Source organism: Marmota marmota, unplaced genomic scaffold (assembly GCF_001458135.2).
Source record: "Marmota marmota marmota unplaced genomic scaffold, marMar, whole genome shotgun sequence".
Lineage (NCBI taxonomy): Eukaryota > Metazoa > Chordata > Mammalia > Rodentia > Sciuridae > Marmota > Marmota marmota.
The window spans coordinates 21,102,011-21,125,094 of NW_026000093.1; the positions used below are offsets into that span (position 1 = coordinate 21,102,011).

Here is a 23,084-nt window from a genome sequence, read left to right on the forward strand (position 1 = left end):
ATTAAGGAAGCAGCATGGTTTGATAAAAGGAGCCACTGAATCTAGATTCATGTCCCAGCATGGCCTGAGACGATATAACAGCCAGAAAATCATTTACTAACTCTAGGTCCTGACTTTAAAGTGCAGTCCTTGAATTATATGATTCCTGAGCCCTCTTCTTGCTCTTAAGTAAAGACACTAAGAAATAAAGTGATAACAGTGTCAACTGGCCTGTAAATCACTGGCTGCCACAGGAGAGGGCCTTTTGTTGATGTACGTCATGTCCTAACATCTAGAATTATGTATAGTGCTGTCCTACTCTATGCTTCTTTTCTACATAAATGGATTGTTTCATTTAAAAGTGAAAAACAAAAATGGAAAATCCAGCTTTAGTCTTTTCAGCAACCATGGTCCCCTGACTCCTTTTAATGAAACAACAAAATTGAAATGAAATGTGGAGTAGCTCTCATTAAGAAACTTATATTTTCTGGTATACAAGAAACCTATCTTGAAATCTGCCTAATCAACAGACATTAATACTGTCTGATCAAATAAGTACGTTTCCATGGTTAATAAAAAGAACATTATATAAAATCATGCTTGAATTCATTTATTTTGAACATATACCTATAAGCAGTTTAAAGATAAAGATAACAATGCTTAATTACCTACCCCATATTTGTTTTTTTAAAAAGTACTGCTCTGAGTTTTCAAAGTACATTAAATTAGCAAATGAAATTCAACGAATGTACTTTAGAATGCTAATTTTGTTAATTTTTTGTTTGTAATATGCAGTAAATAAAAAGAAAGATATATGTTAAAAGTATATCTTGGCTCATTTAAAGAGCAACACAGGCAGATGCTTTTTAAAAAATAACCTTTTTTTAAAGCACAGAGGGAGCTTCTCTTTGCCAGCTTTCAAATAAACATTCATTTCAGGTCTTGCTACGTTTTTCTTTTAATTAACAGAAAATAATAAAGTCAAAGAAATGGGGACAAGGTAAACACCAGAGTACTGTAGAGGACACTGAGCTTATTAACATTATTTTTTTTAAGTTTCAACTGAATGTAGCTCTGGTGGGTGTGCTGGTTGTAAAACTTTAAATGCTATGCCTACATGAAGACTATGTAATGCTCTTTTCTTTTGTGTTCCCTAATGGAAAAACTGAGATCCTTTCTCCTTTTAAAATTAAATGTTTTAAGGGTTGGGGTACAAACAGCTCAGTGATAGGGTGCTTTCCTAACCCGTATCAGGCCGTGGGTTCCATACCCAGCACCACAAAGCAAACAAACAAACAAACAAAAGCTTTAATGAAGTAAGATTCAGAGAACACTCACTTTTTTCAAGTTGAAAATTACTAAAGGCTGCTCTCACTGCTCTACAATAATTAAATGCTTTCCAGAGTTGTGTTACATGCTAGTGCTCTCACGATCAAAAAGCCAAATAAGAATCACACTAGCACTCTGCTCTGCAAGGCTTCAGGAAAGAGTGCACCACAGCACAGAATGTCTAGGTCTTTGCCACTGTTGAGATGGACAGAAATACCTTGGCAAACAAGAATGCCTGATGGGTCATTTGCTTCTGATGCCAGGGGCTTCACATTCTTGCTCACAATTTAGGTTTGCTAATGCAAGCTTCTATATATTAACGAGTAGACTTTTCTCTCGTCCCTGAATCACACTGTCTGATGAGGAAGTTACTAGCTAAAACCTTTCACTCTCCACTTAAAAATATTTTCTATAGGAAAAAATGTTTAGATATCCTAGTAGGTTGAAAATGGAGTCTGAAAAACTGTAGGGATTCTACATACATGTCTAATCACCAGAAAACCAATATTAAAATATACCTATTTATTGTCAACTTATAAAAATTTACATACAAACACTTGAAAAATTAAAGTTTTAAAAATAAACACACTTTTGGTATTTTGAAATGTGTTCAAACTTGGCAGCCTACGATATCAAAAGCATCAAGCTTTCTCACCTTTTCTTCTCCAGTCTTTAAATTGCCTGAAAACTTTCAAAACTAGTATTCTGCTACAGGTACAGACATGGCTAAAATGCACTGATTCATCCTAGAAGGAGGGATGTTTACAGAAATTAAGCCAGATTCAGTCAAAGAAAAGTACATGCTGCAACATGAAAAACCCTACCCCCTCCTCCAAAGCTTCCAGCAGTGTGTCTAACTGATCTGCATGTCTACACTTCTACTCTTCCCTTAATTCTTCTCTGTCATTTTTCAGTTTATATTATCATGCGCTTCCAACTTTTTTTCCTTTGATAAGAATAATTCCAAAAGGCTAAAGCGAATTTTTTCTGACCACAAATTTAATACAGTAGTCTCTTAAGTGATTGGTCTAAAAGCAGAGAATCCCTTTGCTCCACCTCCTAACATCTGTCACAAGAGTCAGATTACAAATCAACCCAAATGAGGGGATCAAGGGGCATGTATGTGAAGAGGGAACACAAGGAAAAGGAAAACCTAGTGGTGAGGTCATTAGGAGAAAGCATCATAATTTCTAATCTATGATACAATTTGGACAAAGAGACCGTGTTAGAATAACATGAATCTGAATGATAAGGTTTAAAAAAAAAAAAAAGAACTTAGATTTCCTCAGTAAAAATCCTCTTTGGAGTTGTAAAATAATCACCATTTTACTATTCAATTTATAGATTTTATTAAGATGTAAAATGTAATAATTTATTATTTGCAATGCAGAAAACTAACCCTTCATTGCCCTGTTTTTTCTAAAAAAAAGTCATCTCTAAAGCCATCAGTAATGGTAAGAAAATGACTTTATCTTTTGATAGTTTGTATTTTAAAAACTAATCCATGAATTGACTTTAATAGCTTGATAAATTAACATTATTTCAATGGGGGAAAACCCACATATTTCTATTTTTTAAATGATTAGATGAAGTCAACAGACATCTGAGAATCTAAGTCTAAATGGTTTTAACTTACCACTTTATGCAAAAAAAAAAAAAGATGTGACAGGGAAGAAATAAAGCAACAATAAAACTTATGAAACGCTGTTCTTTTCTTTACTTATTTGGTATTTGATGGTTTTCTAATATATGCAAGTACCTCAAAAAGAATCCAGGTCCAACTTTACACTATTAAAATACAAAAGTTTCCGAAGTACAGAAAATAAGTACTGATCATAATTGTTGTGAAGGCAGAAAGGCTACTCTATGCTAAATCTTGCCATCTATAGGTGCTTTACTCAACTCCAAGTTGGGGGTGTGTGGATGGGGGTGTGTTTTAAGTATGGTCAAAAGTTTATATTTTTATTTTTTTAACATCTTTATTTTATTTGTCTGTCTGTCTGTTTATTTATTTATTCATTTAATGTGGTGCTGAGGATCGAACCCAGTGCCTCACACATTTGAGATAAGCACTCTACCACTGAGCTACAACCCCAGCCCCAAAGTTTATATTTTTAAAAAACTAATTATCATTCACAAAATTCCTTTACTTTATGTCATCTTTGAAAAATTCTCTGAACTGGAGTACTATCCAATTATAAAACTGCTTAAATTATCCCTACACCCCAATCCATTTCTCATTCGTATCATGGATGGATCCAGCCTTTAATCATAAAGCAAATAATATTTGTTTCTATATTTAACAAAAGGATTGAGAGTTCCCCCTGAAATAACTCTCCCCCAAACACTGTTTTTAGGATATAGCAAGTACTCCAAGACTCCTTTACAAACCACTGGGGGCTGTCAACCCAACAATCCACATAAAATGTAAACTAAAAAAGTCCTGCACTTGGGACTCAACCTAATCATTACTGGATGAGCTCTATCATCATCAAGATGCTTGCCATCCGCCTCCTCTAGCATTCACAATGACATACGCACATATGAGCACCCACAATTCAGACTTGGGGTAAAAAATGGCCACACTAGGTGACACCATTGCCAGACCAAACAGATTTATGCCACAACTAAATGCACTAAAATTTCTGTGTATTAAAAAACTCATGTCTAATAAAAAAAAGGCATTTACACCCAGCCAGTAGCTGACCTATAGTTCTAATCAATTTAAACTCACAGCTAATCTAAAAATCAGAATGCATATAAACATGTCATTTTCTGAAATCCCCTCATTCTAGTCCTTGAAAAGAAATAAAACGCACTAATATATAGTTGCAATTTGATTTATAAAAAGGTTGTATTTCTAAAAATATTATACAAATCATGTAAATTTAAATCTTATTTTCACTATACAAGGGAAATGCAATATTTAAAAGAACCCTGCTGAGTCCTTTTTATAAACTGAATAAGCAATACAAATGATCACCTCCTACTTAAATTATTTTCTATGTATGAATATATTAAAATAGGTTAAATCTACATTGTATTACTCTAATTTAAGAAACAAAAACCAGCTAAAAGAAGAACAAGTTCGGTGGAGAGAATATGAAAGAAATTTGGAATTAATGTTTCTAATTAGCAAGGGCTTTCACAGACTTAGAAGCAAAATTTTCCTTTCCTGATTAATTAGAACACCAACACAAAGAACTAGACTCTAATTGGCAGTTCTTCCAGAGAACCAGAATGGGACAGATGCAACCTACAGGAGAATATTTTCTTCAATGAAAAAACTGCATCAAAATCCTGTGTTATATAGATGTATAGATAATTGCCAGCAGTTCTTACAACTAAACAACACTTTTGAAAATTACAAAGGCTGTGTAGCTAGTGGTATAGCAGAAATATTGTGGTCAAAAAATAAAGTCACTAGGCTCAAATTAACATTGAACTTTGCAAAGAGCTTTTTGTTAACTTAAATGTAATGTAAAATATTGACTGAGGAGATCTTTAAAAGATCTAGAATTGTCCCTCTCTGAACAACTCCCTAATAGGCATATTTCAATATTTGCCCTTAACTTTTAACAGGAGGATTTCACAGTGCACTCGAAGAATACCAAGATAAAAAGTAGACTGCTAATGTGAAATGGATATGCCTAAATTAATGAAAAGAGAAAGAAATTAAGAAAGAAATTTGGGACAGGACCCATAACAGCACTGCAATTAAAAAGATAAGAAAAGGAAATTCTCAGGAAAGACAAATATATCCTCCAGCCTCTAAGACAAGGGGCAAGGCTGGGGGGAGGGGAGATCATAACATTAGAGAATAGCAAATTAAAGAAATTTAAGAAGCAAATTTTAAAATGCTACAGCAAAGATTTTTGAATGCCATATTTCAAATGTAAGTATACCTATTAGCCTTCAAACAATTCTCTGAAATTCCAATATACAGACCTTTAAAAACATCATCTACATGTATTATGTGAAGTTAAAATTTTTGTTTGATTTTTTTCATTCTTTTATTACATCCTGCTGTCTCATTCTAAAAGTAAAATAATTTCAGAATAACAAATAACACAACTTAAATAAAGGAAAATACTTTGTTTTAAAAAACAATTTCTAAGATTCTCTTTAAACAGAAGTTGGAGGATTTCTCCACCTGCTGCTTTCCCCTCAATGCCAACCATGGGCAAAACCTCTCACTTCTCATTTCCTCAGTCTGCTCATCTAAAACAAAAAAGTCTGGTTCCCTGTCCCCAACACTGGTGTAGTAACAATATAAAAACAAAACAAGAAAAAGGGCCAAAAAATGGTTTGCAGAGCATGTGTGAAATAAAGTATAAATGACAGAAGCTGCCTAAGAGTTGAGTGATGCTCAACTGCCTAAATTTTCTTCTGAAACCCTGTTGCACATTATTAGTATCCCGTACCTTTCCAGTTTTTCCAAAGTAATAATCTCTTCTTTCTTCTTCTTGCCCTAACTTTAAAAAAACTCATGGTTCATATGAGAAATTTTTTACAGGCTCTTCTCTAAAGATGTTCAATTCACTGTATCTTTCAGTTAAATGAAACTAATCCTGAATTTTATTTAATACCGAAAAAAATCCTATATTTTAATTTGAAATCTTAAAAATCCTTTGGTTCCTGTCTTTTTAAAGTTGTTGATGGATCTTTATTTTATTTATTTACTTATATATAGTGCTGAGGATCGAACCCAGTGTCTCACACATGCTAGGCAAATGTGCTACCACTGAGCCACAACCCCACCCTCCCTGTCTTTTTAAATGTTGCTCTTTGGTAAAATTAATAGCAGCATACCAGGATAGAAGGTAAGTAAAGACATTTTACTTCTATAATAAACAATTTCACAAAGCTATTTTTAATATTCATCTTTAAGTCATGAATATTTTTATGTGGATTTGTTAATATCTGGATCTTACATTTCTTTTTTTTTAATGAATGTTATAATTTACCCATTTTCCTGTTGTTAGGCATTTTTTCCAGTTTTTCACTATTTTCTCACTGCTATTTTCATGTGTTCCTTATGCCTGATTCCACCAGCCAGTTTTCTGTATTCTAAATAAACTAAAGTGAATTTAGTCCCATATTTATATTTTTATAACAGCTTAAGACATAATTCAGACGAGATCGGGCGCGTTCAGGGTGGTATGGCCGTAGACTTAAGACATAATTCACATCCCATACAACCCATCCATTTAAAATGTACAATTCAATGGTTTGTAGGATATTCAGAGCTTTGTAACCAACTCTACAATAAATTTTAGAACATTTTCAACATTTACAAAATGAAGCCCCAATTCCATTAGCAGTCAGTTCCATTTTCCTCTACTCACACTCCTAGCCGTAGGCAACCATTAATCTAGTTTCTATCTCTGTAGATTTGCCTATCCTGGACACTTCATATAAATGAAATCATACAAAATGTGACCTTTCGTGATTAGCTTCTTTCAATATGATGTTTTTCAGGCTCATCTATCTTGTAGTATATATGAGTATTTCATTTATTTTTATTGCTAAATAATATTCCATTGATGTAATATAGCATATTTTATTTATATATTCATCAGCTAATGAACAACTGGAATGTTTTCATTTTGGAGCTACAATAAATAATGAGGCAATGAACATTCCCATATTCCTATTTTTGTTGATACAGAAAATCTACCGATTTGTTTTGGGGAATGGGATGATGTAGATCATAGGAAACTGGATATCCAAAGGAGACAAAGCCAGGAATTTGGTAGAACCTGTAATGATTTCTCCTCTTGCTAAGCATGTAATCATCACGTCCTACCAACTTTAATATCACCTGAATTTGCTTATCTCCCTTACCTCTGCCTTCAGGTCCCATCATTCCCTATATCACTTCAACAGCTTAATTGTACATCAGCCTCCAGACTTGCCCTCTTCTGGTTGACTCACCCCAGTGCTGGGATCTAAAATATGAGTTTTTCATTTCATTTCCCTGTATCAGTCCTTCAATGGAAACCCATGGCACTCAAGATTAATGTAAAATGACTTAGCAAGAAAAAGGCCCTTGGAAGATCTGGCCCCACTAACCTCTACAATCCTGACCTCTGGCTATTTGTGCTGCATATCTATGGAACTACTTTAATTACTCCAAAAGGCCTTGCTCTCTCTCACCACTGGACTTTGTACATGCTGCCTTCCTCTATTTCTAGAACTCCCTTCCTCCCTTAGGTGCTTCCCCTTGCCACAGAACTATTTGTACCCTACCTTTTAAAAATGTGCTATCATCCCCACAATAATAAATGTTCCAAGTGAGCAAAATTTCTTTTCTCATCACTACAGGATCTAGTACAACAAACACAACACGTGCTGTGGCTTTGATGAGGGAATGTTATATGTTAATATACCTGAATAATCCATGTGAGTAGGTACGACTTTTCTAGACTCTGGGATTAGAAAGATAGCTGGTGGGGAAACACAAACCTTAAACTTGGCTACACCTGTTTGTAAACAGCTGAGCAACCCTTCACTATCAACTCATATAACTCACAACGGGACAACATTCACCTTCCACATAGTCACGGGTGTGATACACTAACAAAAATACTTGATTTATTCCCAGTATCCAGACAAGGCTGGCTCAGAGATAGGCAGGTATCCAACCCAAGCCAGGGAGAGTCATTCTCTGATTTCTGTTGGAGCTATCAGGAAAGTTCCCCTTTAAAGGGGACCACTGGTTACAAAAATGATGAAAGCCAGAGTTGCTAATGACCTACTTTACCATCACATTAAGGACCTAAATGGAAAAATAAGTCAGCATAGAAAAGAGTACAGACAAAAGAACGAGAGGTCCTGATGACACCAAGTAACTTCTTTCATCCAGATATATCGAGCTAGTTGTAGCCTTGGACTTCCCACTTACATGAGGTACATAAATCCTAATTTTGCTTATACTGGTCAAGTTGGGTTTCTTTTCTTTTTTTTGGTGTAGATAAACACTATCTATCTATCTGTCTATCTATCTATTTATATGTGGTGCTGAGAATGGAACCCAGGACCTCACACCTGCAAGGCAAGCGCTATACCACTGAGCTACAGCCCCAGCCCCTCAAGTTGGATTTCTAACATTTGCAGCCAAAAAGATTTAGGAGTACACATCAAAGATCTATCCACCTGCCAGGCATGGTACCAAAAAAAAGGTTTATCCACTTGTGTTAGACTTTGATTAGGTATCTATAATAATGCCTGTCTTTCAAGCATCTGCCATTTTGCATCATCATTTCTACAGATAGAAGCACAAAGAGCATGCAAAGACCATGCCCTATTCTTAGGGATACCTTAGAGTAGAAGGCATGACTTCTAATACCAGAGATGCACTCCTATTTCCTTTGGTGAGCAAATCAACGAAGCCGGAATAGAATCCTAAGACCCCAGACATCTGAAGCTTTCAGTCCATAACAGGGAAAAAAACAATAAAAGCTGACATCAGAATTAGACCAACTGAGGACACACCATGACTCTATTATATAATTTGCTTTCTCTGGGATACTTTTTTTTTATACCTACACAACTACAGGTCAATAAAAGGTCATTCGTTTTCTAGGGATACAATCTGATGAAATTCAAGGGTCAGGTTTTGTTGTAAAGAATTCTTCCCAATCACATGCAAGATACAGGAGTATTGACTGACACTCAATATACCAACTACTTTCCTACAGGTGAAAAAAAAAAAAAAACAGGATAGAATCAGTTTTTCTGTATAAAGTGTTTATTAATGCCACAAAATTAGGTGGTTCATCTAAACTAGATTTCATTTCTTGGAAATAAAGAGAAAGTAAAATTGAGACACACTCTGCTTCCTTAGTAACTGGTACCTTATAGTGGAATGAATGATACAATGAAGAATAATCAGAAAATTGGATTAGAAATGTAGCATCCATACTATGCAGACTTGGGATTTTGGGGGGCGGGGACCAGTTATTTGTCACAAAAACTTACCCTATCCCACAGACCAGACTCTTTTTCCTGAAGAATGGTTTTGCTTAGCACCACCGGTGGCTCCCTATTACACATGGACTATTAACAACAGGAGGCGAGCGAGAGCTCTGTGTAAAAACAAAACACAGGATGTACATATATGCAGGGGGGACAAAAAGGGTGGGTAGATGTGGCATAACTATTCGGTATCCTGGCTGTGGAAGTTTCTGACTCACTAGGCATTGCAAGCCAGTCCTTAAAGTTGAGAAAAAGTATATTAGAAATCCCCGGAAAGAAAGACTTCTGTATGTATAGTAAGTCAATCCCTTTCCTACTCAGGAGGCATGAACAGCAGGCAATAGAGAAAAGATTTTGCTTTGGCCTCCTCAGGGAAAAGTTAAGGTAAGTGCAAGTGGTTAGGGAATGTTCCCCAAAAAAGCCTTTAACCTAGGAAACCGATCGATCATCCCAATGAGTTTCATAGATGGCAGCAGCAAAATAACCACTGAACAGAATCAGAGGCCTCCAAGAAAAATGTACTCATCTCTCCCTGTGTCCTGTGCTAAAACTAGGCAGCAATCCACCGCTAAAGGCCAGTGTTCAACAGCTACTTACTGTTTTGAAAAAAAACATTTCGCTTTAGAATTTCAAATGGTCATACCAGCAAATCGAGATTCTACAACAAAAACACTATTAGAACACTCATAAATGACATGTTACCTATTAGCACCAAATCTGGGTCATAATTTATTTTCAAAGCACTCCTAAATATACATGGCCATCATCTCTTATTTTAGTAAATGTAGTATCATAAAGATAATTTTATCTTTCTCTGTGACTTAGATCTTATAATCTTTACGACTATCAGCTGGGCCTGGTGGCTCATGTCTGTAATCCCAATAACTAAGGAGGCTGAAATATGAGGATCACAAGTTAGGGACCAGCCTCAGCAATTTAGTGAGGCTCTGAGAAACTTAGTGAGACCCTGTCTCAAAATATAAAATTATAAAGGGCTTTAAGGTGTAGCTTGGTGACAAAGCACCCCTTAGTTCAATCCCCAGGGGGACTATCATTTTAAATATGAGCTACTGATACAAAATAAAGAACACTAAAATGGGTAGGAGATAATACAGATTATCTACAAACCCCAACAAATTATTAAGTGACTACATGTCTGCATTGTATTTTAACTTCTTTTCATGAGATCCTGTTGAACAGCAATGTAAAGGAAAAATATTTTTAACTAATTGCCCAAGTATAGCGTTCATGGTTAATCCAAGTTCTTGATTCAACTAGATGGATGCAGGTAGATCATATTATGCACATATCAGATACAGGTTGAGTATTCCCTAGGTAAAATGGTTGAGACAAGGTTTCCAGTTTTAGAGGTTTCTTGTATTTTGGAGTATTCACTAAGATTTTATAGGTTTGAGCATCCCTAATCTGAAATCTGAAACCTTTTGAGCACTGACAGCTCCACAAGAAGGGGTAGGCACTGGACACTGGGAAAAGGAAGGACCCTGGTCCATGCTGATCAGTGCAGGCTCTACCAGCTTTTTCTCTAGGGAACATGTCGTAATTCAGTGTCAACCCTGTTATCTTACAGAATTTACCCATGAAACTGAGGAAGAGTCCTCCCAGTCACCCAAGACAAAGGACAGAAAACTAGCAGGAAATTCAATCTATCCCATGTACATCTGCCTGAGCTTAGTTGTTTTTAGGAGCATACCAGTTAAACCATATCATCTTTTGTGTGTGTGTGGCGGGGTGGGGGGGTGTACCAGGGGGATTGAACCCAGGGGCACTCAACCACTAAGCTACATCCCCAGCCCTATTTCTTATTTTATTTAGAGACATGGTCTCACTGAGTTGCTTAGTGCCTTGCCGTTGCTGAGGCTGGCTTTGAATTCACAATCCTCCTGCCTCAGCCTCCAGAGCCACAGGGATTACAGGGGTATGCCACAGTGCCCAGCTAAACCACACTATCTTTTTTTCCCTCAGCTTTCAAAGTGAACATGTTTATTTGTACTAATAAAAGGAATAATTTAAAATGGCCACTGATGGGCTGGGGTCGTAGCTTGGGGTAGAGCACTTGCCTCACATGAATGAGGCACTGGGTTTGATCCTCAGCAACCCAAAAAAATAAATAAAAGTGTCCATCTACAACAACAAAAAAAAATTTACAAAATAAAAATAAATGAAAAAAATAAAAAATAAATGGCCACTGATGAGTTTTTAGATCAGAGTGCTGAGTCACAATGGACTTTTTTTTTTTTTTTTTTTTTTTTAGTGCAGAGACACAATGGACTTCTATATGCAATCTTTCAGATTTTGATATCAATTGCAGGAAGAAGACAACTTATACAAGGTCACATAGCTCCAGGTCTAGGACCAAGTCAGTGAACTTCCCACTAGTCTTATGACTATCTGGTTCCTGTGTGCTTTTCTAATGTAAAACACAAAGATCTAAGGAACTGGGGCTTTAATTTTCATTTACTATAGTAACTGGTAACACAACTAGTAAAAGAGGTATTTTATGTTGTCTACCTGGCAAACATTCTAAATTAAAAACTATACTGCTCAAATAGCATTTATTGATAATAGGTCAAAACAATAATATTAGCTTATTTATCTGGTGACTGCCCAAGTAGTTTTTCTTTCCCTTTCTTCCAAGGTTACTATGATAAATTTAGAAATGTTGTAAAGCATTCCTCTTGAATAAATGAATGACAGTCTCCTCGATTTTATTTTTTCTGTATTTTTTATTGGTGTCCCTTCAATTTAAAAAAAAATCACCCTCTCCTCTCAACCAGCTGACTGCCGACAATGACGACACCTCTGGGAAACAGAAAGGTGCACTAGAGAGTCAATGACAGGGGCTTACGATCCAAAGGGTAATCTGTGGTAGACTATAAAGTGATAGTAGTAACCACTTCTTAAGTTCTTTTTATGCTCTTACCCTCAGAATCTCTGGACTGTGCTCCCATAGAAGGGTTTGTGTACAGCCCTAGTTAGGTGCATTTTTCTTTCTTATCTCTTTCACGCCCTAAAAAAGAAGCTTGACAGAGTGTAAACAGAAAGGGGTGAGAAAGTAATCACAAAGGAAACATACAATAAAAGAAAACTAAGTAGAAATAATTTGTGATTTTTTAAGAGAGAGATGGAGAAAATTTATTTTTTAGGTGTAGATCATCACTCTTGGAAGGTATTTAGATCTCATTCATTTGGCTTTAGAGATCTGGAAAAGAAAGAATATGATGGGAGAGGAATCTCAAGACTCTTAAAGTCACTATCTCCCATCTCCCTGTGTCTGCTACCAAACTGCATAATCATAGTTGAAGATCACTCTGTAGCTAAGTTGTGAGTGCCCTTTTCTGAGTCATTACAGGTGTGTGGTAGGAGTGTGTGTTTCACTGAAAGGATTTCAACAGACTATCAGGTTGGTACTCAGGAGAGAATCCTTGCTTCAATCCACTGGCAGCACAAGTTAAGACATTTAAAGTACAACATAGAAGAAGGAAGGAAGAAAGGAAAGAAGGAAGAAATGGAGGGAAGGAAGGAGGAAGAAGGAAGGAAGGAAGAGAGAAAGAGAAAGGAGAAGAAGAGAGAGAGAAAGGAGGCAGGGAGGTCAGGTAGAGCGGAGTGCTTGAAGGGCTGAAGAGCCAACTGGGAACTGCTCCTGCTGCTGAGGTGTCATCTGGGATTCTCAGGATGTGACACGACTTGGAGGAGGGACAGGAATCGGAGATGGGAAACAGAGGAGGAGAGGGAGGAGAACGAGAAAGGTAAAACGGATTTTTAAACAGTTCTGTGTGTTGTTCTAAGTGCTTTATGTGAATTATCTCAAGACAAAAAGACCATGTACTAGAAGCGAGAACAGATGTCTAGGAAAGAGGAATCTGAGCAGAAAGTGTGAACCAGACTGAAGCTGGTGATCAGAGGGGGGCCTCAAGGTGGGCATCACATCAGATGCTCCAGCTGGGTCTTCTCAACTGTTCCATCTCATGCACCTGAACTGACGACTTACAAAAAGGACATGCTCTTATACCAACCTTACGTTTGTAATGATTTTTAGAGCTTTGTGCCTAACCAACTTACTAAAGGTGTTCTTCAAATGGAGACTATATGAAATGCATTTATGAAGCTCTGTATTCTAACTTATAAAACACTTTTTCATACTTTGTTTAGAAGAATGTGGTCAAGCTCTTAACAGAATGTATACAAAATAAACATTCCTAGTGATTTTGCAACCCTGAGTTACAATATAAGGATTCAAAAATCAAAAATTTAAAGCTAGACTTAACCAGTTATTTTAGAAAGAGTGTGAATTAATGAAACACTGGGAGCCTACTTCACAGTATTGATTAAATTATAACTTTATTGCATAAATGTTTTTAAAATTGCTTTAAGAGAGAAAGGACGCTCTTTGTATTGATTCTTTTTAATTACATATAACATTAGGACACATTTTTTATTTGTTCTTTTTAGATATATAGGACAATAGAGTATATTTTGACATGTTATACATACATGGAGTTTAACTTATTCTAATTAGAATTCCATTCTTGGGGTTATACGTGATGTGGAGTTTCACTGGTCATATATTCATCTATGAATATAGGAAAGTTGTGTCCAATTCATTCCACTGTCTTCTTATTCCCACCTCTTCTCCCTTCCCTCATTCCCCTTGGTCTAATTCAATGAACTTCTATTCTTCCCTCTCTATTTCCCTTTATTGTGTGTTAGCATCTGCATATCAGATAGAACATCTGGTCTTTGGTTTTGGGGGATTGGCTTATTTCACTTAGCATGATAGTCTCCAGATTCATCCATTTACCAGCAAAAGTCATAAAATCATTGTTTTTTATGGGCAAGTAATATTCCACTGTGTATATATACCACATTTTCCTTATCCATTCATCTATTTAAGGGCACCTAGGTTGGTTCCATAGCTTAGCTATTGCAAAATTGAGCTGCTATAAACATTGATGGGGCTGCATCACTGTAGTATGATGACTTTAAGTCCTTTGGGTATATACTGAGGAATAGAATGATGAGTCAAAAATAGTGGTTCCATTCCAAGTTTTCAGAGGAATCTAGGATACATTTCGACATAATCACAAAAGCATGGAACATAATTTGCTCTAATTCAGTTCTCAGCACTTGCCTCCTACCCCTAGCTCCCTCCCTCTACTCATCTTTTGGCAATTTCTTTATAGTTTTGTTTCTAATTAGTATCTTGTGACTATATTTGTCATTGGAATTCACTATGCTATACTCATGTATGTACACATGAAAGTCTGGTCAGATTTATTCCACTGTACTTCCCTTTTCCTGTCTCTTCTTCCTCTCCCTCAATCCCTTTTTCACTCTACTGATCTTTCCCCGCTTTTGATGAAACCCTGCCCTTATTTTGGATTAGCTTTTACATATAAGAGAAAACATTCCACCTTGGCTTCTGGGGACGGCTTATTTCACTTAGCAAAATAGTCTCCAGTTCCATCCATTTACTGGTAAATGACATAATTTCTTTTTTTTTTTTTTTAATCACTGAGTAATACTCCATGTATACATACCTCTTTTCTTTATCATCTGTTGAAAAGCACCTAGGTTGGTTCCACAGCTTGGCTGTTGTGAATTGAGTTGCTATAAACATTGATGTAGCTGCATCACTGGAGTGCGCTGATTTTAAATCCTGTGTGTGTGTGTGTACCTATACACACACACACACACACACACATATATGGAGGAGTGGAATAACTGGGTCAAATGGTGGTTCCATTCTTAAGTTTTTGAGCAATCTCTATACTACCTTCCAGAGTGGTTGCACTAATTTGCAGTCCCACCAACAATAATATGAATGTACCTTTTTTCCCACATTTATTATTTGTATTCTTGATAATTGCCATTTTGACTGAAATGAGATGAAATCTCAATGTAATTTTGATTTACATTCCCTAATTGCTAGAGATATTGAACATTTTTTCATGTATTTGTTGACCATTTATGTTTCCTTTTTTGAGAAGTGTTTGTTTAGTTCTTTTGCCCATTTATTAATTGGGTTATTTGGGGGTTTTGGTGTTAAGTTTTTTGAGTTCTTTGTATATTGTGGATATTAATGCCCTATCTGAGGAGCAGGTGGAAAAGATCTTCTCCCATTCTATAGGCGCTCTATTCATGTTTTTAATTGTTTTCTTTGCTATAGAGAAGCTTTCTAATTTGATGCCATCATACTTATTTTTTTTTTTTATTTCTTGCACTTTAGGAGTCTTGTTAAAGAAGCTGTTTCCTATGCCATCAAGCTAGAGTGTTGGGCCTACATTAAATAAACCTTTTTTCATTCGTGACAAATACTATTAATTATAACACAAAAGTCATAAGCAACCAAAATAAATTTGCATTTATTCCATATAACAGCAGTAATTTCTCATGTATATCAAGAAATAAAAACTAAAATTGAGGAAACCTCAAAGAAAAGGTGGCCTTATTTATTTATTTATACTGGGGATTTGAATCCAGGGGCCCTTTAACATTGAGCTATATCCCTAGTCTTTATTATTTTATTTACTTTATAATTTTGAAACACGTTCTTGATAGGTTGCTGAGGGTCTCACCAACATGCTGAGACTGGCCTCATACTTGAGGTCCTCCTGACTCAGCCTTCCAAATCACTAGGATTAGAGGCATGTGTCACCACACCCAGTTGAGGGTAGCCTGATTGTTTTTTTTACATTGTATAAAAATGTAAAACCTATGTCCATTAAGACATGATTATCTGTAATATAATCAAAATGCAATAAAAACAGTCCAAGATACATTAAATTTTTCTAAAGTGAAGTATTTGAAAGGATTCTCTGGTCACTCTTAGAATGTAATATTTTCTAAATAAATACTGAAATTTGCTCTTGAATTAATTCTCTTCTCATTGTGTGAAAAGGTCCCATTTAGGTTTCTGATTATAGGAATCCAGAACATTCATATCTGAATTTTTTTGTAATTGTGTAAAATTTAATGTTATTTTTAAAGAAAGGAATGTGAAAAAGAAAGTGGAATAGCTTTCTTTTCTATCTTTCAAAACAAAATTACTGTGTTAATAGAAAAGCTAAGCGCAAATCCCACTGAATGCATTATTTGGGTAGCTTCATTTGAAGCCAAGAAATAACTTAATAGTTCTGTGACCTGCATTTCCCTTTATTAATTAATGGCAGATTATAATTTCTGTTCTAAACTGCAATGTATCGGGTTCATAGACTTTCTTGCTAGCAGACACAATGACATGGGCTTATGAACTAGAGGAGAAGGAAGAGCATACACAATGATAAATTTTGTCATATTCTTACCTACACTTAGAAAGTCAACTTAAAACTTTATTTTGAGGGCTGGGGTTGTGGCTCAGCAGTAGAGCACTCTCCTAGCATGTGCAAAGCTCTGGGTTCGATCCTCAGTGCCACATAAAAATAAATAAATAAAATAAAGGTATTGTGTCCAACTACAACTGGAAAAAAAATACACACACACACACACACACACTTTGTTTGGAAATTAGTAGCCCTTTGGGGTAAACTTTGTTAGTCTGGGTTTTTTTGTTGTTGTTTGTTTGTTTGTTGTTTAAGAGAAAGTTTCAAAAGCCAGACTACAAATGATGGACTGCATTTGAATCTCCATTCATTCTCTAACTAGCTAACTAAATTAGATGTGCATCATTGGATGGGTGACTTAACATCTCAGTTCGTTTCCTCAACTTCAAAGTGGGCATCTTTAGGGGATTATCTGAATTAATATGAAAAGGGCTGAGACTACTACCTCGTTAGCAATAAGCACAATATGCATGCTACCAACTATAAGAGATCTTTCAATGCCAAGAATTTTCTATTCCATTTGTGTTCTGATTGAAATAACGCAATCACATTGTTGTACTAACAATATAATAAGAGGACTGATAATACTTGCTTTCTATTCAGGTTTCCAAACTAAAACTACATTGTTGATTAGCCTTCCAATTTTAGTCAAAGTTAAGTACATTGTACCTTTTATAAGATGACTTAAGCATGTTAATGTTGTATTTGTGTCCTACTTTCTACCCATTTGTGGTTTCATCATGATTATTAATCTTTGGTAACACAGTAATGTTATTTTAAAGAATACCAAGGAGTTAGTTTTATATGTATTATGGACAGCTATAACGTATAACAATGTTCTGTAAATAATTAAAAAAATCATTAAATGATGAGTTGCTCTATATAGGGAAAATTATTTTAAGCAAGTAATTTGTTTCCACTTAGTTTCCTTCACATCCCTGATTTCTTTCTTGGCAGCATGTTCTTCTGCTAAAGATCATTTTGATATTGATCTGATGGGATCATTCAATCAAAACTTTCCTTTTCAGAAATCAGAATCCCTTTTCCCACTTAATATAGAAGAAGGCACAAAATGTCTTTATAATTGTATTAGGATTCAACTACAAGCAGAAAAGTTATAAGACAAAGTTCTATGTTGCTATATCATATTCACTATAGACCAGTATATAAATGGCAAAGTCTTCAAAATAAAGGGGTTCAGTCTCAACTTCAAAGAAAATTTAGACACAATCTGAACATACTTCACTCTCTAACACTAGGAATTTATCCAGTTTAAAGCAAAGGATGGCATCTTGCCAAAAGTAATAGTAAATGTTTGTCTTTTTTCTTTCTCTGCTTTTCTCGTTAACCTATATTTATCTCTGCTTCAAAACATTTGTGAACATTTTAACTACCTCATGAAACCTTGATGCAATATATAAACAAATGATCAGGTATATTATTTTCATAATCAGTCCTTGAATTTTAGTGGGAAAAAGGATCCTTAATCAACAAGACTTAAACCAAAATAAAGACTTAACTAAAAGGAAACTGAGTGTGAAATATGATATATCAAGAAATTTGTAATGTTTTGAACAACCAACAATAAAAAATTAAAAAAAAAAAAGGGAAACTGAAGTACAAAAATAAACCAAAGATACCAGATTTACTGGTATTTGCTACCCCTAAATGCAAAGGACCAAAAAGTAAGGGTGGCTCTTGATGTGGACGTCCTATTCCTGACAGGGTCCTGCGGACAACCACTCTGGGCAGAGCATCTATGGGGACTATGGTCTACACTGCAGCGAACGTTTGGCTCTGCAATTGAACAGCTCTGGTGATAAGCCACTGTCACCTAAGAGGGTAAGAGATTTTATTTTTCTTTCTTTAAAAATAAGGAGGAAGCCAGGCACAGATTCAGGAGGAGGCAGGAGATTCACAAGCTCAAGGCCCACCTCAGAAACTTTTCAAGGCCCTAAGGTCCTGTGTCCAAATAAAAAATAAAAAGATCTGGAAATGTAGCTCAGTGGTAAAGCGCCCCTCAGTTCAATTCCCAGTATCAATCAATCAAGGAAGAAAATTAAGACATAATTTTGACATAATACACACACATTATGGTTTAGCAATAATGCTTTGCATTTAGAATATGTTAAAATGAATTAGCAATTTACACTGTTATGGTTTAGATGTGACATGTCCCCAAAAACTCATGTGTGAGACAATGAAAGAAAGTTTAGAGGTGAAACGATTGGGTTATGAGAGTCTTAACCCAATCAGTGAATTAATTCCTGGTAAGGATTAACTGAGGGGTACTATAGGCAGGTAGAATGTGGTTGAAGAAGGTAGGTCCCTGGGGCTGTGCCTTTGAGATATATATTTTGTCCTTATTTAGCAGAGCTTTCTTTCTGCTTCCTAATGCCATGTTCTCAGCAGCTTTCCACGACCACATACTTCTGCCATGATGTTCTGCCTCATCCCAGGCCCTGAGGAATGTATGATGCTGATAGGTAACAAATTATCAGTCCTTTAGGTTAAAAACTACAAACTTTAAGTATATAACTTTTGCTTACGAAATTTATATAATGATACCAAAAAGGCCCAAACTGTTGGTTTAAAGCAAAGACAGTCCTCAAATTCATTAACTCTGCTTTTCTAAAAAAGTAGTGAAGGCAAACAATTCTGTAGCTATGGCACCACAAAAGCAAACCTACATGGAAACAGGTAGTTAAGAAATCCTCCAAATTTAGTTGTGACGAGGCCAAAAAATTCATTTCCATTGATTGCAGACACCCATGAATCATTCATGAAATGGCAGATGATGCTTAGACAACTTACTACAGGGAATTAAGTTAAAATCACAATTTGTAAAACTTACTGTTAACTTTGCTGGTCTTCTTCAGTTATACCAAATCTCAAGCTAGCAACAAAAGTCACAATGGAAATACCTATATCTTGATGCCCAAAAGAATCATCAAAAACAAAAAATCGACTTAATTTTATAAATAAATGTTTAAGTTTTAATTTATTCCTTATATCTAAATGTTGTAAACATTTGGGAATGACATATACAGATTTGATCTTCAAAATAAGGTAGGAGGTGTTAATGGAAGCAGCCTTATTTTATTTGCCATTTTACCTTTACGGGGATTCTGCCAAGGTCTGCTGACTCAAATTCTGCACCTGCCTAGAAAATAACATATATCTATCACTTTCCTTCCAAGGGGAAGTGAACAGCATAGCTAAAAGGCCTACTAACTGACCCAAACCAAATGCCAAGTGTTTTGAAAGTTACTGGGGTAACATTTACGTGAAATTCTACTCATCACAGACCTTCTCCCAAAGCTACAAACACATTCTACCATCTTGATAAATAGAATACACAAGTCTGAATACACCTTTTATCAACAATCTGCAAACTACTCTTGCATTCTCAAGCATAAATGCTCTTGTTCTCTAGTGCATTAAAGCACAACTGAGAATTAGGGCCCACCCTAAATTACTCAGAAGAGATAGACACAAAGGCTGTACCCTCATAGACATGGTAACTCAAAAGATCCATAAGATATAAAGTGTTTATACTTTCCTTGTTGATTGCTTTCAAATACCAGCTATGTCAACACAAGTCATACTTTCAAAATACCAATATAAAAAGAGCTGTTATTCCAGAATTTAAATTAACTAGAAAAAATCAGGGTCTCCCATGTTTCTAGTGTATTTTTCAACAATAGATATATGCATACTAATACTGTTTTTGCTTGTCTGTCCATATGATAATACCAAAGTCATTCTAAATGAAGACCGCCTAGATTTTGTGATGGCTCAATCTCACTAAGCATAACACACCTACCTTAAGAAGTATGGGCCTTCCCAAGGGCACATTCTGAAAGCACTGTGTACTACATAAACACACACTTACTTATTACAGACTGAATTCTGTTGTTGTTATTGCTATATCCTTTACTCATATGGCTGGAATAAGGCTATGAATAGGATTTGATGGATAGTTCTGAAACCACAAAACAAATAAAAAATTGAACATGCAGTGGTAGAGTGCATGCTTATCAGCACTAAATTGCCAGCATGTCTTTCTCTGTCTCTGTCTCTTTCTCTTACACACACACACACACACACACACACTCACGCATGCACGCAATCAGAAAACCCAAATTCAACACAGAAACATTAACAAGGAAATAAGGAAATAAACATACAAACTTAATACTGATATTCCTGTCTAATAATTTTTGGTAATTCTTCTTTATGGTTCCCACAGCACTTAGACTACAAGAATAAAATAATGGGCATCTCTGAAAAGAGGACTGGAAGGAAGGAGGGATAGCTAATCGAGGAATGGCCAAAGGGAAAAGGAATGGAAAGACAGTAAAGAAGATTATGGTGTTGAATGAACTTAGTTTCAGGGAAACTAAGCCAATTTGTTCATACTACTGTGGGTGTTGGGGGGAAAAAGAAGAAAGAAAAGCAGAGGAATATGGCAAAACTGCTTTAAAAACTGAACTGTCAAATGGTTTTCGATTGATAGCTTTGTGTCAATAACATCCATCAGAAAGTAATTTCCACCTAACAGTGAGTTCAGCAATCCATTCTACATATTAAATGCAGAGATGTCTACCATGTGAGACTGGACTGCGATTATATTCTGAATAGTGAAATGATTGGGGCTTTTTGTCAATTGTCAAAAAACCTATTCTGTAGATCATCATGCCTAACATGCTGTCATCTGAAGGAAATACGACAAAAGTAGTGATACAATCAAACATGGGCAGATTTTGCCTAAAGTAAATGTGTGTGTGTAAACAAACAAATACGTGTGTATGTATATATATGCACACACACACACACACATATATATATAACACATATTTAAATATTCTACATTTAATTTAAATTAGTGTTGATTTTCAGTAGATAGTGTTCAAAGCCTGATAGCTATAGTTCAAATCAAGCTGTCCATCTCTCAGTTAAAAGCAGGTAGTCTAGTAAGTCTTCTTACACCTTTGAAGAAAGGATTCAAAAGTCAACAAATACTCATTTGAAATGTACTTTCAACAATGTCATATCCAATATGTGCAGATTTTCTTTTATGCTTTGATATGCTTAATTTAAGTTTTAGTACTCTGCATTTAGTATGTAACAATTGAGTATATTAGCACCCCATGAAATATATTATGCTTTACCATATCATAGAGAACTTCTCTCCATACTGGTACTGAATAACTGGGTTATACCGAAGTATGTGTGAATAATTCTTCACCTGCCCACCTTTACCCTATCCTTCTACCTCAAATCTTCCAGTATAAAGAAAATAAACTTATAAATAAATCTAAAGTCCATATAAATTCACAGTGAGCTCAACTTTCCATAGTGAAGGGAAAATTACATTTCAAGGCTATATTGTCAGGCAGATTTATCTAACTCTTATTCCTGTTTTGATTATCAATGCCAAGTAAATTTTATTGGCTGCCTTTAAGAATGCTTAAAATGTGAAGCTGGAATGGAAATATTGACCTAGCTATAGATTAAAAAGCATAGTTTTGTTTGTTAAATGAATTTTGCCTTTTTAATTCAAACTACAGAATTCCCTTTTCCATATATTCAACTCTGAAATTTGCATTTATGTTCACAGATACAACCCCTTTGGAAAGTCTGCAAAAATATAATTAATCATGCTTCTGAATAAAATTCTGAAGGTGTATTCAACAAAGTTGCCCTCAAGAACATTTTATCCAAAACACCATACACATTTAAGACCCACAATATTTTTATAAAATGTGTCCTACTCAGTCTGGAAAATGAACTAAATCAGAGAAGCTAAAGTTCTATTTGAACCAAGTCTGCTCTAATCTCAAGATTATACCACTTCTTTTCTTAAATAATTGAAAAATATTTCCCCAGAGGTATAAATTATCATAATTTTTTAAGATACAGGTTCTATAGTCACTATTTTCCAACAATCTATTCTTTGCAGTGAAGATGATTCATCCAGTGAACCACAGATACAACCTGTAACCTAAAATTTCTAATATTACAAAAGAGAAAGAATGATGGTTCAAAATATAGCATGATTACAATGAAAAAAGGAATGTAAACCCCATACTACTGATCCTAAAAGGTGAGTCTAAAAAAGGTCCTGAGTGGAACTTTATAGTTTTGAGGTAGATATTAAAAATGTTACCATGTTTCACAGTTTGAAATAAAGGTTAAAAGTTAAGACCTGCTAATGGAGTATAAATAAAATAATGTTTGATTTCTAAATTGATTTCAAAGTTTTCAATGTGAATATAATTTTTATATATTACACTTACTGCCACAAATACACCTGTAATCAGGGCTATATTTAGGCAGAAAATGAAGCTCAGTAGTTAAAATCAAGGTCTTTGGAGTGGCAAATAGCCACTTACTTGATGTGACCTTGGAAAAGTCACTTAACCTCTCATAGCTTCAATTTCCTTATCTGTT

At 35.3% G+C, this 23,084-nt stretch overlaps 1 protein-coding gene across 9 annotated transcripts in view; it reads right to left on the bottom strand.

Moving 5' to 3' along the window:
- Nucleotides 1-23,084, bottom strand: part of Ncoa2 (nuclear receptor coactivator 2) — a 176,052-nt gene that overhangs the window by 151,578 nt on the left and 1,390 nt on the right. The window contains exon 2 of one of the 9 annotated variants that reach the window (XM_048783031.1): nucleotides 19,744-19,791. The exons of the other annotated variants lie outside the window; for them this stretch is intronic. The gene's annotated coding sequence lies outside the window, so the exon portion shown is untranslated. The remainder of the gene's footprint in view (nucleotides 1-19,743; nucleotides 19,792-23,084) is intronic. 9 annotated transcript variants of the gene reach the window in all.